Source organism: Salmo trutta, unplaced genomic scaffold, assembly GCF_901001165.1.
Source record: "Salmo trutta unplaced genomic scaffold, fSalTru1.1, whole genome shotgun sequence".
Lineage (NCBI taxonomy): Eukaryota > Metazoa > Chordata > Actinopteri > Salmoniformes > Salmonidae > Salmo > Salmo trutta.
This window is the reverse complement of record NW_021822911.1, coordinates 11490053-11508186: the sequence shown is the minus strand read 5'-3', so window position 1 is coordinate 11508186 and position 18134 is coordinate 11490053. Positions and strand designations below refer to the sequence as shown.

General features: G+C 42.4%; 2 long non-coding RNA genes across 2 annotated transcripts; both read right to left on the bottom strand.

Annotated features, from left to right (window-relative positions):
- Positions 1–4592: 4592 nt before the first annotated feature.
- On the bottom strand, positions 4593–6735 carry LOC115186335 (uncharacterized). Its single transcript, XR_003875705.1, has 2 exons — positions 6690–6735; positions 4593–4796 (listed from the first exon to the last, which is right to left on the bottom strand). It is a non-coding gene; the product is annotated as an uncharacterized LOC115186335 (long non-coding RNA).
- Positions 6736–11994: 5259 nt separating this feature from the next.
- Positions 11995–15033, bottom strand: LOC115186333 (uncharacterized). Its single transcript, XR_003875703.1, has 2 exons — positions 14464–15033; positions 11995–12508 (listed from the first exon to the last, which is right to left on the bottom strand). It is a non-coding gene; the product is annotated as an uncharacterized LOC115186333 (long non-coding RNA).
- Positions 15034–18134: the final 3101 nt, after the last annotated feature.

Here is an 18134-nt window from a genome sequence, read left to right as displayed (position 1 = left end):
AGTTGCGCTTTTTCCTTTTCTATGATCATTCAAGTTTTTGGTTGCACCTCAACTCAACGTTGGTTTCTGTTTATTTTATTTTTACAGGGACAGTGCACATTTATCAACGTTTCAGTTAAGCCAGTTAGCCAGCCGGCTAATTTTCAACCGCAGTCCCTGGGCAGGTTATTAAAAAACAATTACAAATAGACAATCATTGAGCAGTGAGCACACGCAGAGCAACATAGGACAAGCAAGACGTAGCATACAGACAGAGCAACATAGAAGAAAAAGCAACGAGACAAAATCCATTAAAGCAACAGTGTTTCCACACCTCACAAGCTACAGACAACATGGAAAGCGGCAATACACAGCTAGGGATTATGTTCACAAATATGATTGACGCCCACTTTTTTTGCACTATGTTTGAAGGCTGTCAAATTCTTGTCAGGAGGAGAATCACTTAGCCTTTCAACTCATTTTCAAATGATAGGATGCCTATTTAAAAACACTTTTTCCACATTTCAAGATAGCAGTTAGTTCAGTTTGATCTTATTAAAGACAGCTGTATCATTTTTTTATTCATTTTGACATATTGTTTGGGACCACTTTTTTTGCTATGTTTGAAGGCTGTCAGCTTCTTCTCAGGAGGAGAATCACTTAGCCTTTCAACTAATTTTCAAATGATAGGATGCCTATTTAAAAACACTTTTTCAACATTTCAAGATAGCAGTTAGTTCAGTTTGATCTTATTAAAGACAAATGAATCCACTGTGTCTGCCTTTCCACTGTGAAGACAGGTTCTACTGCCCCCTGCTGTCTGTTGATGGTACTACTACTAGACACAGTGGCAGAATAAATTAAACTAGACATTTGTTTTCATCTCAAAACCAGAGAGCAACCGCTGTCCGGTGAAGTCCACACAAAGCTTATTGCATGTAACCAAACAGTTAGGTGACCTGCAGCACGGTCAAAGCAAAATATATGTTTCAGACATTTTAGGGACGACAAAACGACTATTGCTTTAAAACGACACAGAGAGTTCAGCACCTACAGTTACGATCTGTCTTTAATTTTGCCCTTTTTTAAAACCATAAATTTGGATTAGCACATCTAACACAGCTAGCACAGCTAATGCAGCTAGCACAGCTAACACAGCTAGCACAGCTAACACTGCTAACACAGCTAGCACAGCTAACACAGCTAGCACAGCCAACACAATCAAAGGAAGCCAAATGCTCACTGGCTTCCCTTGCCTTCAACGCTACGGGCAGCAACAATGTTATACTCTTTATGTCCAGACAGCATCAGACAGGACTGAGACAGACTGTTTCACTGTCTAGACAGCATCAGACAGGACTGAGACAGACTGTTTCACTGACCGGACAGCATCAGACAGGACTGAGACAGACTGTTTCACTGACCGGACAGCATCAGACAGGACTGAGACAGACTGTTTCACTGACCGGACAGCATCAGACAGGACTGAGACAGACTGTTTCACTGACCGGACAGCATCAGACAGGACTGAGACAGACTGTTTCACTGGCCAGACAGCATCAGACAGGACTGAGACTACCCCAAAGACAACGTGTGTGAAGCAAGAGCTTCCTGTGACAACCGGAAGTTGTTAAAAACAGCCTAGAGCTATTGTCATATGGCCACCTGCAGATAGTGAAAATTATGCAACTCAACCATGTGTCATTCAGTCAATTATTAAGGTAGAGACTTCTTATTCAGGATTCTGTTTATGTCTACCCCAAAGACAACATGTGTTGAGTAAGAACTTCCTGTGACAACCGGAAGTGGTTAAAAACAGCCTAGAGCTTTTGTCATATTTCAACATGACGGAGAGTAAAGTCAGTCAGGAGTCCCTGACCTTGTCTTCTCTCAAGATGTCTGGTAGGCCCATTTAAATACCTTTTTTGGACATTTCAAGATAGCAGATGTTTGAGTTGGGTCTATTAACACAGCTGTGAGCTGTTATTTTTTTCATTTTTTCATTTTTGACAAAATGAGCAGTCCTGGAAGTGACAGATTTTGACTCATATTGAGTGATAAGACTGAGCTATTTAGAAAATCCCTTAGCCTTTCGACTAATTTTGGTTTAGTTGGACTAATTTTGGGTTAGTTCTCTCAAGAAGAACTAACCAATCTCAACATGACAGAAAGTAAGACAGGGAAACCAATCTCAACATGACAGAAAGTAAGACAGGAGAACCTATTTCAACATGACAGAGAGTCAGTCAGGAGTCCCTGACCTTATCTTCTCTCAAGAAGATGTCTGGTAGGCCCATTTAAATACCTTTTTTGGACATTTCAAGATAGCAGATGTTTGAGTTGGGTCTATTAACACAGCTGTGAGTTGTTAATTTTTTAATTTTTGACAAAATGAGCACTCTTGGAAGTGACAGATTTTGACTCATATTGAGTGATAAGACTGAGCTATTTAAAAACACTTTTTCAACATTTCAAGATAGCAGTTAGTTCAGTTTGATCTTATTAAAGACAGCTGTATCATTTTTTTATTCATTTTGACATATTGTTTGGGACCACTTTTTTTGCTCTGTTTGAAGACTGTCAGCTTCTTCTCAGGAGGAGAATCACTTAGCCTTTCAACAAATTTTCAAATGATAGGATGCCTATTTAAAAACACTTTTTCAACATTTCAAGATAGCAGTTAGTTCAGTTTGATCTTATTAAAGACAGCTGTATCATTTTTTTATTCATTTTGACATATTTTTTTTTCTCTGTCATTGAACCATGTTGAGCCGTGTGCCTGGTGATTGAACAGGTTACCAGGTGTGTTTTTGAATATAGTTATTAATGGCTTCAGTGGTGTGCTGGGGTCCATTGCTTGCTAAGGGGGAACCTCCCACCCGGGTTCAGCCAACAGGGGGCGCACCCAGCCCCTCTAGTTAAACTGAATGTCTCTCTCTCTCTCTCAGGCTATGAAAAAAGCCCCACCTCCTCTCGCTCAGCCATTCTAACAGTGGAAGCCAGGATCTGTGAGAAACTATGATAATAAACTGTGAACAATAATGAAGCCATGTTTGTCTTTGTGAGTGAGGATTTATTATTTAATTGTGTGATAACTTTAATTATGTGATCCATCCTCTGTTTCCTAACTGAATAAACATTTTAAGATAGCAGTTGGTTCAGTCTGATCATCTCATGTACTGTTGGAACTTTATTTGAATCCTTTTTCACAATTTTTATTTTTATTTTTTTTATGACAAATTCCAGAGCCTCTGTATACATTTGTACACATTTTTTCCCCACTCTCTACTTTGTACAATGACAGAGAAAGTGGGACTCTGTCGTTTTTTCTGACAAGTTCTCTCATTGATCTCAGGTTCAGCCACCAAGGGGGTCACCCACCCTCCATGAAAACTTTCATAGGCTCTCTTTCACTCAGTAATCATGTAACAAGTGGACAGGCTCCCAGAGGCAGGGCAATCAAAGGCTCCAAGTCACTGAAGTGCCCATCAGCCCAGCCATTGTTATTATTCCTACCAGCCGTTCTACATGCAAACAATTTAAAACACTATAGTAAAAATTATTTATATTTTCTAGTCTGAGAGGTTCTGAATAGAACCTGTTTCCAAACAGTATGAATAATAACAATGGCTGGGCTGATGGGCAGTTCAGTGAGTTGGAGCCTTTGATTGCCCTGCCTCTGTATTACTGAATGAAAGAGAGCCCAGCCCTGAAATGAATCACCCTGATGATCTTCTAACCTCAACATAACAATGACGTAGGCAACCACCTTGGATGGACAATCAATGCAAGGTGTTAATCTCATCTCCTGAATGATCAATTTAACACAACTTTAAACACAGGGTTTTTTCTTGTTTCGATATTTAAATGTTGAAAAGGGTTGTGCCTATCTGAGTGTGTATATAATGGCCTTCTCCAGAGAAGTCATTCTCAATAGAACTTTATACTGAGAGAGAACACACTTCCAAGGAGCTGATTTTGGATTGGTACCTTTGCTGTATTCTGAAAACATTTCGTTGAGAAATTACTTGGAGCAAGATGGCATCTGCTACTGGTTCAAGGTAAGATATCTCTTGATTCATTCAATATATATATTACTGTAATTGTCTTGCTGTTAATAAAAATGTTATTAGTAGTTCTGCCAGACTTAGGAAGGTTGGAATTAGGGCAGCAGGCAATGTATTCCTATTGGAAGAGATTTAGAGGTCAAGGCTGCACCCTGTTTTAACTCTTAACTGTATTGTTGGTTTAAGAGCTTGTATTCAGCATTTGACAGTAAGGTCACCTGTTGTATTTGGCACATGTCACAAATTTAAATTTGATTTGTTTGGTAATAATGTTTTGTGTTTTTTTCCAGGACGGTCTCAATGAACTGTGGCAACCCAGACAGGGTTTGGCCACGAACCCAGAAGGAGGGGCTAAGACCCATGTAGACAAACTAACGGACCGATTGGTCCTGTTCTCCGCTAAACTCCTCCCCCTCTTGTATGGAGCTGGCCAATAGGATTGCAGGGTGAAGTCGATAGGCCGTTCCAGGTTACAGCCAGGGCTGTTGCCCTGATAGAAACACACGATTCCCCTCTCAGATAGACATGTTTGTTCTACGTTCCATATTTTTATCTGAACGTTTCTAAAACGTTTTGTCCTGCTGAACGCATCCCCCTCCCAGGGTTCTCTGAACTACCCGCTGGGAAGGCTTCTCCTCCAGCCCTGCTTTAACACGCCTGGTTCAGATACTCTTCACCGGGACCGTGGTTGAGTTAGAGCAGGGACGGAGCTAAACCCTGCAGTTGAATTAGGATGTTACGTCTGTCTGTCTCTGTCTGTCTGTCTGTTCAGTAACACCTCCTAACCTGTCTGCCTGTCTGTCTGTCTGTCTAGTAACACCTCCTAACCCTAATCTGTCTGTCTGTCTGTCTGTCTGTCTGTCTGTCTGTCTGTCTGTCTGTCTGTCTGTCTGTCTGTCTGTCTGTCTGTCTGTCTGTTCAGTAACACCTCCTAACCCTAACCTGTCTGTCTGTCTGTCTGTCTGTCTGTCTGTCTGTTTGTCTGTCTGTCTGTCTGTCTGTCTGTCTGTTCAGTAACACCTCCTAACCCTAACCTGTCTGTCTTTAGGAGACTGGGAGTAGATCTGGGGGAGACTGACGTCTACCAGGATTCTAATGGAGGTGAGGAGGAGGATGATGATGGTGGTAGTGATGGTTCTGTGTGACCCCTGACCTGACCTCTTGTCTCCATAGAAACGCGTATCCAGATCCAGGAGTCGGTCAGAGAGAGAGACGTTTATACTGGATACACCGGATGTAAACCGTTTAGTATATTCTGAATACACCTGGTGTACACCATTTAGTTTATACTGGATACACCGGGTGTACACCGTTTAGTTTATACTGGATACACCGGGTGTACACCGTTTAGTTTACACTGGATACACCTGGTGTACACCGATAATTTATACTGGATACACCGGGTGTACACCGTTTAGTTTATACTGCATACACCGGGTGTACATCGTTTAGATTATACTGGATACACCTGGTGTACACCGTTTAGATTATGTGATCTGTCTGTCTGTCTGTCTGTCTGTCTGTCTGTCTGTCTGTCTGTCTGTCTGTCTGTCTTTATAGTAACACCTCCTAACCTGTCTGTCTGTCTGTCTGTCTGTCTGTCTGTCTGTCTGTCTGTCTGTTCAGTAACAACTCCTAACCCTAACCTGTTGTCTGTCTGTCTGTTCAGTAACACCTCCTAACTCTAACCTGTCTGTCTGTCTGTCTGTCTGTCTGTCTGTCTGTCTGTCTTGTAACACCTCCTAACCCTAACCTGTCTGTCTGTCTGTCTGTCTGTCTGTCTGTCTGTCTGTCTGTCTGTCTTGTAACACCTCCTAACCCTAACCTGTCTGTCTGTACAGTAACACCTCCTAACCTGTCTGTCTGTTCAGTAACACCTCCTAACTCTAACCTGTCTGTCTGTCTTGTAACACCTCCTAACCCTAACCTGTCTGTCTGTCTAGTGACACCTCCTAACCCTAACCTGTCTGTCTGTCTGTCTGTCTGTACAGTAACACCTCCTAACTTTAACCTGTCTGTCTGTCTGTCTGTCTTGTAACACCTCCTAACTCTAACCTGTCTGTCTGTCTGTCTTGTAACACCTCCTAACCCTAACCTGTCTGTCTGTCTGTCTGTCTGTCTGTCTGTCTGTCTGTCTGTCTGTTCAGTAACAACTCCTAACCCTAACCTGTCTGTCTGTCTATCTGTCTGTCTGTCTGTCTGTTCAGTAACACCTCCTAACCCTAACCTGTCTGTCTGTCTATCTGTCTGTCTGTCTGTCTGTTCAGTAACACCTCCTAACTCTAACCTGTCTGTTTGTCTGTTCAGTAACACCTCCTAACTCTAACCTGTCTGTCTGTCTGTCTGTCTGTCTGTCTGTCTGTCTGTCTGTCTGTCTTGTAACACCTCCTAACCCTAACCTGTCTGTCTGTCTGTCTGTCTGTCTGTCTGTCTGTCTGTCTGTTCAGTAACAACTCCTAACCCTAACCTGTCTGTCTGTCTATCTGTCTGTCTGTCTGTCTGTTCAGTAACACCTCCTAACTCTAACCTGTCTGTTTGTCTGTTCAGTAACACCTCCTAACTCTAACCTGTCTGTCTGTCTGTCTGTCTGTCTGTCTGTCTGTCTGTCTGTCTGTCTGTCTTGTAACACCTCCTAACCCTAACCTGTCTGTCTGTCTGTCTGTCTGTCTGTCTGTCTGTCTGTCTGTCTGTCTGGTAACACCTCCTAACCCTAACCTGTCTGTTTGTCTGTTCAGTAACACCTCCTAACCCTAACCTGTCTGTTTGTCTGTTCAGTAACACCTCCTAACTCTAACCTGTCTGTCTGTCTTGTAACACCTCCTAACCCTAACCTGTCTGTCTGTCTGTCTAGTGACACCTCCTAACCCTAACCTGTCTGTCTGTACAGTAACACCTCCTAACCTGTCTGTCTGTCTGTCTGTATAGTAACACCTCCTAACCTGTCTGTCTGTCTGTCTATCTGTCTGTCTGTTCAGTAACACCTCCTAACCCTAACCTGTCTGTCTGTATAGTAACATCTCCTAACCCTAACCTGTCTGTCTGTCTGTTCAGTAACTCCTCCTAACTCTAACCTGTCTGTCTGTCTGTTCAGTAACACCTCCTAACCCTAACCTGTCTGTCTGTCTGTACAGTAACACCTCCTAACCTGTCTGTCTGTGTAAAAGGATTTCTATATCTTTGATGATAATAATCAAGAATCAATTCGCCTTGACTAATGCCCAAGGTTTGTAAGACAATGGGTTAAAATAATTAGGCAAGGACTCAGCTTTCTGCAAAAGGTATCTGTAGCTTTTATTCAGAGAACGTTCTCCCGTCCGGATAACAAAACAGTCATTATATAGTTCTTGCTTTCTTACGCACATGCATTTACACACACTGTTGGTGACCTGTCTCCCCCACAAACGTCTCACACTCTTTATCACTCTCCCGAGCTCGCCTGTTCCTTTCCCTCAAGATAAGAAATGCTTTGAAGCTTTCACTCCCAGGAACATGTGTCTCCTGGTGTCCCTCGTAATTGCATATACACATTCCTTTCCCTATCACATGGTTCCTGAACTTTCCAGAACTAATCAAACTTATCTATCCCTACATTGATCATTACATTGATTATTCATTAACCATTCTGTGTGACTAATAATTCATCATGGTCTATTGATTCATTTACCTTTAATAGATAATTCTCTTATCAATTCCACCCTTAAATGATTCAATAATTCTCCATGATTTGATCAGATGCTATATGAGAACCATACTAATCACACGCTATATGTAAATGCAATAATCACTCGTTACATGGAAATACATCACACACTATATGGAAATACATCACCTCACACACTATATGGAAATACAATACATCACACGCTATATGGAAATACAATACATCACACTACAATGATTTAAACAAGTCCAATACATGAATATTCCTCATATTCATCCATTAATGTCCTAGGCCTATTTCCAATTATGACACTTCTGTTTAGGATTTTCATCATAATTTTCATTTAAGGAACAGTGTATCTGAATGTTGAAAATTATTTCATCAAACATTGGCTCCTCGTTGTCGAAAGAGACGGAATCATCTTCCTGGCCTGGAGGCCCGTAATCGCCATTCCACTGATCGGAGCTCGGAATCGGTCCATATCTCACCATCTGCTGCGTCATCGATCTCTCTAGAGTCCTGGTGATTAAACCTCTCACACATGGGACGAGACAACATCCACACAACACAAACACACTCATACAGGTGAAAGCAGCCCATAATACAGTTCTTACAACACTTTTCCATTTCCCAAACATGGGATGTATTATCAGGAATGTACGTGTAGCGCTGAACCTAATTATTCTACCTACACTGCCCTCTTCTGCCAATAACGTATCGAGAGTCAGTCTATTTTACCAGGTCATGAGGGAGGTGGCGGATAATTGATCAGAGAACCTCTTTACTGCATCCTCGTTTTCATTCATGAATCTCTGTTGATTATAAAAGATGTCATTAATCCAATCCACATTTCTATTTATTGTCAACCACCAAAATAATGTAGTGTTAAAACCTTCACATATTTGATTCATAGCTTTGTATTCATCTGGAACTTCCCTGAGGATGCCAATAGCATCCATCTAGACAAAGCTACTCCAATCCTGGTCAAAACTCCTTCTGTGCCTACTTTAGCCTCCTATAACTGGCCTCTGATGACTAACTTGACTTGGTTGGACCTATAACCCCAGGGCGCAAGTTCCTAACCACCCTTTGTGGTAATTTCCGTCGTATGCGTCCTTTGCTGGTACTAGCCCACCCTTCATCAGTTATAGGTGCTGTGAGGTTAAGAATGTTCTATTCATCTCTCAAACCTAAGTCAGTCACTTTACCAATTACCTTTCAGTCATTAAAATCATCTAAGTTCTCGGTGCCATTCTTGTATCTATAACACTGGTATTCATTTGGAATTTAGGTGAACCGAGGTGGGTTGGCTGAGTACTTCAATCTGGCCAACCCCAATTCCTGTACAGTTGTCTTCTTTCCCAGGAAATTGTTTAATGTTTACCTTAAATTCTACATCTTGATCTTCTTTGATTCCTTATTCTGTAAGTCACTCATCAGTGTATTATATAGTTTATCTTCTACTTCTTCTCAATGACAACGGTATCGTATGATTAGTACCAGAAGGTGGTGGTTCTGAATGTATCAGAAAGATTAGACTATGATGCAGCTCAGAGTCTCTACTCTTCTCAAAAACCGCCAACCCTCTCCTGCCCTTAGTCGATCTGCTAGGTACCACCCCATACTCACACCTCTAGGAGCACACACAGTGATGAACGGTCGGGATAGGAAATCTTCGTTAAGGAGGTAACCCCCGGACCCTATTGGTATCGGTTCTTCTCCTAACTCTGTGTGTGATCAACAGTGTTCATATGTGTACATACCTCCTTGCAGTGGGTAACGTGGACCCAAGTGACTCTCTCAGCTTTTCTAATGGCAAAGGCAGTGGTTTAACAGAACCTGGTATGGGCCTTCCCAACGGTGTTGCTTCCAATTTCCTCAGGGACTGGATCTACACCCAATCTCCTAGTTGGATTGAGTGAATCACCTTCTCCTGTAATTCACCTGTTGGACACAAAATCTTGGACATACGGGTTTGGTTAACAAACAGTCTTCTCATGTGCTCTGCTAGTATATCTTTAACTTCTATGTCTACCAGTTCTGGTATTTCTATTCTCCCTAACTCTGGCATTCTATAGGCTCTACCTGATTAGCTAAACTGTCATCCATCATTTAAAGAGATGGCTCCTAGTAAACCAACTCTAGGGATAATATCTTGGCTTAATATTTTAGCTACCATAATCATGTCCACCAAGTAAGTTGGGAATGCTTCTACCCATTTGCTATACTTATCTATTCTTGTTAAAAACCCCTTCTTCCCCTCCCTTCGGAATATTTCAATAAGTCCAATTCCAAATGTTGGAATGGAGCTTCTTACAAATTTTATTTTTTATTTTTAAGTAATTATCCTCTAGGCCAACACTCTTTCCTAACTACTCTACTATACTCCCTTCCCCTTGATACATTGCTTAACCTATGTATCAATATTGCTGCGTATCCATACAATTTCTTTGGTAGGATAAGTAAATTATCCTTACGTCAGATCTTCTCTTGTAGGATGCCCCCTTTCATTTTATACATGTCCAATTCTCCCTGGGGCCTTCATCCTTGGCTATCATTTTACAATCCTCTGTCAAGTGTCTTATCTTCTTTAAGATGTATCTGTGCTGTTTTGTATGGTTTTAAATGTCCATGTGCTTGTCTGTGTAAATAGTAACTTTTCTCTCCTTTCTTATTTCACCGGTTCTAGTCAATGCTACTATTTCGGCCTACTGTGCAGGATAGTGTCTGGGCAATGGTTCAGTGTCTAACACCTGAAACCAACTAAGCTTTCATATCTCCTCCTAGCGAATTTACCAACATAAACTAAAATCAAAACTAAAATACATGCCTGCCAATGGAGCCGATAGTCTCTCCATGAATTAATATCCTAAAGCTAAGTGAACCAAATTCTCTTCCTATCTACTCCTGCTGGCCCCCCTTCTTTCTTCCCGCTACTCCCCAACCCTCAAGGTTACAGCAGTGCAGGGGAGGATCTCTCTGTCTGCCCTTCTATCTGTCTCCAGCTTTTTCTCATAACAGAAAGTAGCAAATCTGGGTTGTTTCCAAATATTGACTAAATGTCTCATTGACTCCTTGGTTGCACTCCTGAACTTTAGAAAAATCAACCTGTCTAGATATTGCATATCTACTTAAATTTATCTCGATACCCTCAATAATCCTGGATCACCTACAGATGTCATGTATCCCTGTCCTGTTGACCTAAGTCTACCATTATTAAACTTCTTCACAACAAAATATAGTAATACTAGTATATCAATTCCACAGCCTTGTTGTGTTAAATCTCTTACACTGAATTCAACAACAGCTGACTTCCTAAGGGAAAATAAATGTATCTACATCATGTAAAAAAATACCCCTGCTACTGGTCAAAATATTTTCAAATCACATAATCAGATCAAAATGACTAATCTGATTTACTCCACCCAGGAAAATTATTTTACCCTTATTGTTCTAGGAAAATAGACTTAAAGAAGCCTACCCTTAGTCTAAGGCTTTGCCCTTTTAGTCTTCTCATTGGTTCAAATTATCAATTGTGTCTAAGAACTTTAACTCCATCATTATTATCAGTTCTTCAAATTCCCTTAAAATCAATATCACCAATGACCTTAATTCACCATCCAAATGGCTTTTCAATGTGGCTGATCAGACCACACAGGAAAAGTCACCAGAGGGGTTAAAAAGTCATACCACCCTTTCAGAACCGTGTTTCTTACTACATTAAACAAATTAAAGCTAAGAACTTTATCTACATTTGTATCCCAGGTTCCCAGAACATCCCTTATCAAAAGAATTTCGTGTGTTTATTAAAACTCAGAAAACAAAACTTCCAAAATGCCATGTGTGTATACCCCTTTAAGATATCCTGTCCCTAGGATTTTTCCAAAGACAGTTAAGCGCTCCATTTTCCATAAAATAATCACTTGGTCAGCATTTCCTCATACTACACCGATTCAAAAACCCAAACGTTAACTACAAACAAAACCTAAAAATACTTTATAATTCCATTATACTCCCCCCGGTCATTGGTTTTAAACTTATTTGAACATGCGCTACCCTTGGATACAATACTGTACTTCAAACCTATTAAACTCCCCTACTTTAACATACTGCTTGACTAATTTAACCCAAGATTGCTTAAAACCTTAAACCCCTTCAGTTTGTCTGCAAACCAGCCCATTCTGTTTGCTAAGAATACCCTGCCATTATACACAACTGTGTTTAATGTGCACCGTCCCTGTAAAAATAAAATTAACTCCTCCTGCAATTCACTTTACTAACTTAATATTTTTCCATGCAATGTTCAAATCACTGGTGTCAATCAACGAATCAACATTCTCCACCAGTGAGAGCTCCTAAGGATACTCCGGCAATGATTGTGAAAATAACAAACAGGGGAGCTGATATCCCCAGCCTCTCCCAGGGAGGGAGATAACCCGACCCTGGGCGTGGCGCCTTAGGTCGTGAAAACGGGATCTGTGGTCCCATTTTCCCCAACTAAGGTTTCAGTGGTTGGAATCGAATTTTAGGGCGCGCAAATCGGCCCTGGTTTCAGTCAAAGTTCTGGAAGGGGTTGGGGCCGGAGTGCAGTGTGTAAGGTGGTGCCAAGGCGCGCCTGATCTGCCTTTGACCTGGACAGAGTGTGAAGTAACTTCCTTCACTTCGTACGGCCCAGTCCACCTGGGTTCCAGCCACTTTCTCTTGTGGACTTTGACCCTCACCCAGTCCCCAACTTTTACCTTAGGTGACTGGTCCTCCGGCAGCTCCCCCTCTTGGGCCTTCCGTACCTGCGCAGAGAGAGCTACAGAGAGTTCTGTCAATTTCTTTACATAGTCAGACATTCCTACCCTAAATACGTCCAGAGAGGGCATATGACCTCCCTCTCTGGGCGGCCCAGGCATGACTCTCCCTGTCATTATCTCATGGGGAGAGAGATGGGTCCCTGCCCCTGGGGAAGACCTCATGGCCATTAGTGCCAGCGGCAGGGCTTCCACCCAGGTCAACTTAGACCCTGCACATACCTTGGCAATCTTTGCCTTGAGGGTTTGATTTGCGCGTTACACCAGACCCTGAGATTGTGGCCTGTACACGGAGCCGAATTTATGTACAATTCCGAACCTCTCTTCCACCTGTTTCAGGTGTTTGTTGCTGAAGTGCGATCCGTTGTCGGACCGGATTTGTCTCGGAACCCCATATCTAGGTATGAGTTCCCTTTGCAGCCATTTAATGACTGACTGAGCATCCTCCCTTGCCGTTGGTATTGCCTCTACCCATCTAGAGAATCTGTCCACCATCACTAGCATGTACCTTTTGCCCCCTACCACATTGTCTGCTCCCATGTCTGTGTATCTAGATACGCACTAAAAGTAAGTTTGGTTGGCGTGGTGGACGTCATCTCTTCTTTCATATGCCTATCCCTTTGTATACTTAGCCCGTCGCGATGTTTATTTCACGATGTATTCACGGTGCTGACCCAGTACTCTACTGGTGCCCCACCCTCGTATCCAAAAGTACCAACAACGGGAGAGCCTGGTCGAATTGCTTCCCAAAACGGGGTCAACTTACAGCGCTTTTAGGTGGCGAAAAACGACACGTCAAACCCCCATGACAAAATGTCTAATCTAAACCTATTATTCAAACTTATACTACAGGGACATTTCATTAACATTTAACCAGTCCAAAACGGTTCCCTATGTTGTCTTAAACCGAAACCGGACTAATACCGGAGATTCGGGACGAAACTACCCTGTCTTAAACCGAATCCAAACTAAGTCGGATATTCGGGACCCAACCTAAAATTTAGTGGAGTTACATCTATATAATAAGTTATTATTTACTTTAACCGGCTACTTATTCTGAGTGTTCCCCCCCGGTCAGCCAGTACAGGAGGCCTTCTCAGTTAGAGCCGTTACTATCAATACTGTATCACACAGTCTGTCACTTTTAACCGGGAAGAGTCACACAGACTCTTTAGGTCCCATCACGGGATCTTTTCCCATCACGGGATCTTTTCCCATCACGGGATCCTTTCCCATCACGGGATCCTTTCCCATCACGGGATCCTTTCCCATCACGGGATCCTTTCCCATCACGGGATCTTTTCCCATCACGGGATCTTTTCCCATCACGGGATCCTTTCCCATCACGGGATCCTTTCCCATCACGGGATCTTTTCCCATCACGGGATCCTTTCCCATCACGGGATCCTTTCCCATCACGGGATCCTTTCCCATCACGGGATCCTTTCCCATCACGGGATCTTTTCCCATCACGGGATCCTTTCCCATCACGGGATCCTTTCCCATCACGGGATCCTTTCCCATCACGGGATCCTTTCCCATCACGGGATCCTTTCCCATCACGGGATCTTTTCCCATCACGGGATCTTTTCCCATCACGGGATCCTTTCCCATCACGGGATCTTCCATCACGGGATCTTTTCCCATCACGGGATCTTTTCCCATCACGGGATCCTTTCCCATCACGGGATCCTTTCCCATCACGGGATCTTTTCCCATCACGGGATCTTTCTCTATTCCTTTTTTATATGCCTCTCAGGCTCTCTTATTCTCTTTATCTCTTATCTCTTAACTTTTTAATATTAGTCAAATATCTTTGTAACCCGCCTTGTTAACATAATAAAATTTAGTATAAAATTTAACAACAATTCATACTCACGCCCAGTACTACTGTTCAAAAATTTGGATAAGACTATAGTACAATATGCAGATTTTTGTTTTAACAGGCTCTGCTTACCTTATTTAGTCGAGCTCGTTGATCAGTTTCCCGGGGCAAGCAGAATCGCCGATGACTCCTGCGGACAGGTCACCCGTTCCCTCGAGATTGCCCTTGACTTGTCCCCTCTCTCATCAACCTTTCATGGACCGAATTCAGAAGTGTGAAACCATCCTCTGCTACCAAGTTTTGTTGATGATCAGTTTCATGAGACGGAGACCAAGTCAAGACGCCGGACAGGGTGGATTCAATTATCGTAAGGCAGCTTTATTAAGATACAAAGATATTTGGCATAGCGTGCACGGACTCGTTCTGTCACCTCTTAAGGAGACAGCAGAAAAGAGCCCCGAGAACATGTTGTGTTTACATTTTATACAGTGTAACAATAATGAAATGACGTAGGTTGAGTCTGGTAGATTCGCTCTCCTGACTGGTCGATGAGTGTTGAGGGCGGTCACGTCCCCGACTGATGTCGACTTCTCATTGGCTCTTGACAGTGTTCTTTGTTCTTGAAACCCAGCCCTCAGGGATGTGTGTGTGTGTGTGTCACGAGTCTACTCAGCCTACACTACATCTAGCTTATCTTCATGTGTGTACCCGAGAGTCAGACACCCAAGGACAGTGCCTGTTTTTATGCTACAGTTAGGACAGTTTCTGCTACCAGCCCCTCCCGTACACCTGTCCTTGAGCGGCCCCACAACCAGGCATTGTGTGTGTGTGGGTGGTTAGGATTAACTGTTCTGCAAGATGTTATCTTGGTATAATGATTGTGTAAGGTTACTGGCAGTGTTTAGGCAATATCGCATTAGTATCAAGAGACATAAAGAATATATTTATTACAGTACTAAATATTTTTGTTTATTTTCATTTTTTTTATTAGTTTTTTTCCTGTGAAGCCATTGTGTTGCATCCATGTCTGAAAGGTGCTGTATAAATAAAGCTTGATTTGATTTCAACAAATTAACCCAATGACTGACCAATCAACAGACTCCTGGACCATCTTAGTATGAAAAACAGTATCAATTCCACTTTTCCAGCCTGCTGAAGGCGTGGTGGAGTGGTAAACACCACCCCCGGCTCTACCAGGGGCTTGAGGTGGTCTCCCACAGCTCTGCGTATGTCATGTTCTGTGGCCTTGCTGTTCCATTTCTTGACTGTCCCTGCAACACAGAAAGAAACACATTTAGTCATATTATATAAAACACTCCAAGTAATGGATATGGAGCATCTATGGCCTCAGTTACACCTGGCACCTAAATGTGACTTCTGTCATCTGATCACTCCAAGCTGCATTAGGTTCAGATCTACCAAGTTGGGCCTTTGACATCGTCTGGATGCAGTCAGGCCACTGAATATGCATCAGCAATGTAAAGAGATGGGGTGAATGAATGGGGAAAAGTACATTTGACACAAATGATCTTCATAATATCAAAGAACAAATGTGTGTGCCTGAGAGGAAATTAACTTTCATACATCCCAAAGGGATGAGAAATTACACCAATATCAGTGGACAATTTGCACTAATGTAAATAAACATAGATGATGGAACATATTCCCTTTAGCTGACGTGATGAACCGCTAAGGGAATATAAATATTTACCATCTAAACCATGCGTGACCTCTCACCTCTCTGGCTGTATAGGTGTTCTTCCTAACCAGTCCCTCAACAGCTCTCTGACTGAGCTCCACCCTCACTGGGTCTTCAGAGGAGAGGAAGGCTGAGGAGCAGTGGTGATTTTAACATGTAAATCTTGGTTGGGCAAACACAGCACTAAACAATACATTAATTGCACTATAACGGTGACAAACGGTGCCCACAGACTGTTAAGGCATACATAAAGCTGTCCCAACATCTTACCACTGCAACACCTGTCTATCAGTGGATCCTTGTCTGGCAGTTCATTCAGCTTCATTTACTGACTTTAAAAAAAACATAGCTAATATGGCTGACTTGCTTAAACAAATGTGGTTTCTACTGACAATTGAGATGTACAAACTATGGCATAAGGGGACGACAAGCAGATAAGAGGCAATCCGTAATTTCGATGAAGGCATTAATGAGCGAGCTAGGACCGACGTAGTCAATATAACTATTTGTTTAGCACTTTCGAAATGTACAGTGACAGAATTCAGAACATGGGCCGTTCTTACAATGTCCTCCCTGTACACCAAGTCATAACCGTAGGATAAATAAAGGGGGCAAATAAGCAGACAATTAAAGTTTTTACAATATTCAACGATTACATTTCTCTAAAACAGGTTATAGGCTACATGTGCACCACCAAGTCAGAACAGTAGGAGAAATTAAGAGGGGAAAATAAACAAATTATTAGGGTGAGGCACATGGGCTACTAACATCTTACTACACAACATACACTTATTATTACTTTCTTAGCTACAGTATACATATCTCTGGCATATTACATCATTTATGCAGCAGCATAGAATATATTATATTCCAGATATTTTTGGACTCACTGAGTTGTTCTGTGCTCACTTGAACAGGAAGGTGACCTTCGTGGGCAAATTTTGTCATCAAAGTCTGTCATTCTCTGGATTTATGGTGATTTCAAGACAACTGGGAACTCGGGGGGAAAAAACAAGGTTGAATCCTGATGATGTCAGTGATCTTCAGGTCGTAGCTCGAGAAAGAGTCCCGAGTTCCGGATTTACAATTCCCAGTTGGATGACCGATCAAAACGTATTTTCCCAGTCAGAGCTTGGTTTTTCCTGAGTTCCCAGTTGGATGACCGATCAAAACGTATTTTCCCAGTCAGAGCTTGGTTTTTCCTGAGTTCCCAGTTGGATGACCGATCAAAACGTATTTTCCCAGTCAGAGCTTGGTTTTTCCTGAGTTCCCAGTTGTCTTGAACTCACGTTTTCATAGTTCCTGAGTTAACAGTTGTTTTGAGTGTGGCACAAACAATGCTTCATTGACAATTCATTAAAATTGGGTTTGATTCAGACCCTGCCAGTGTGCCAGGTGGACATTGGGTTTGATTCAGACCCTGCCAGTGTACCAGGTGGACATTGGGTTTGATTCAGACCCTGCCAGTGTGCCAGGTGGATATTGGGTTTGATTCAGACCCTGCCAGTGTGCCAGGTGGATATTGGGTTTGATTCAGACCCTGTCAGTGTGCCAGGTGGACATTGGGTTTGATTCAGACCCTGTCAGTGTGCCAGGTGGACATTGGGTTTGATTCAAAACCTGCCGGTGTGCCAGGTGGACATTGGGTTTGATTCAGACCCTGCCGGTGTGCCAGGTGGACATTGGGCTTGATTCAGACAGTGTCAGTGGACCAGGTGGACATTGGGTTTGATTCAGACCCTGTCAGTGTACCAGGTGGACATTGGGTTTAATTCAGACCCTGCCAGTGTACCAGGTGGACATTGGGTTTGATTCAAACCCTGCCAGCATGGCCAGAAATGTATTCCAAGGTCAGTAACTTATAACCACAGAACCACCCCAGACCTTTCATGCATGACTAAAAACACCTAAGTATTAGATTTACTGCCATGGTCTAGTATGTCACTGCATCAGACACCATTCACAATGCTGGCTGAGGTACGAGTAAAACATGAAATATTATTTCCTAACCATTCACAATGCTGGCTGAGGTACGAGTAAAACATTACATATTATTTCCTAACCATTCACAATGCTGGCTGAGGTACGAGTAAAACATGACATA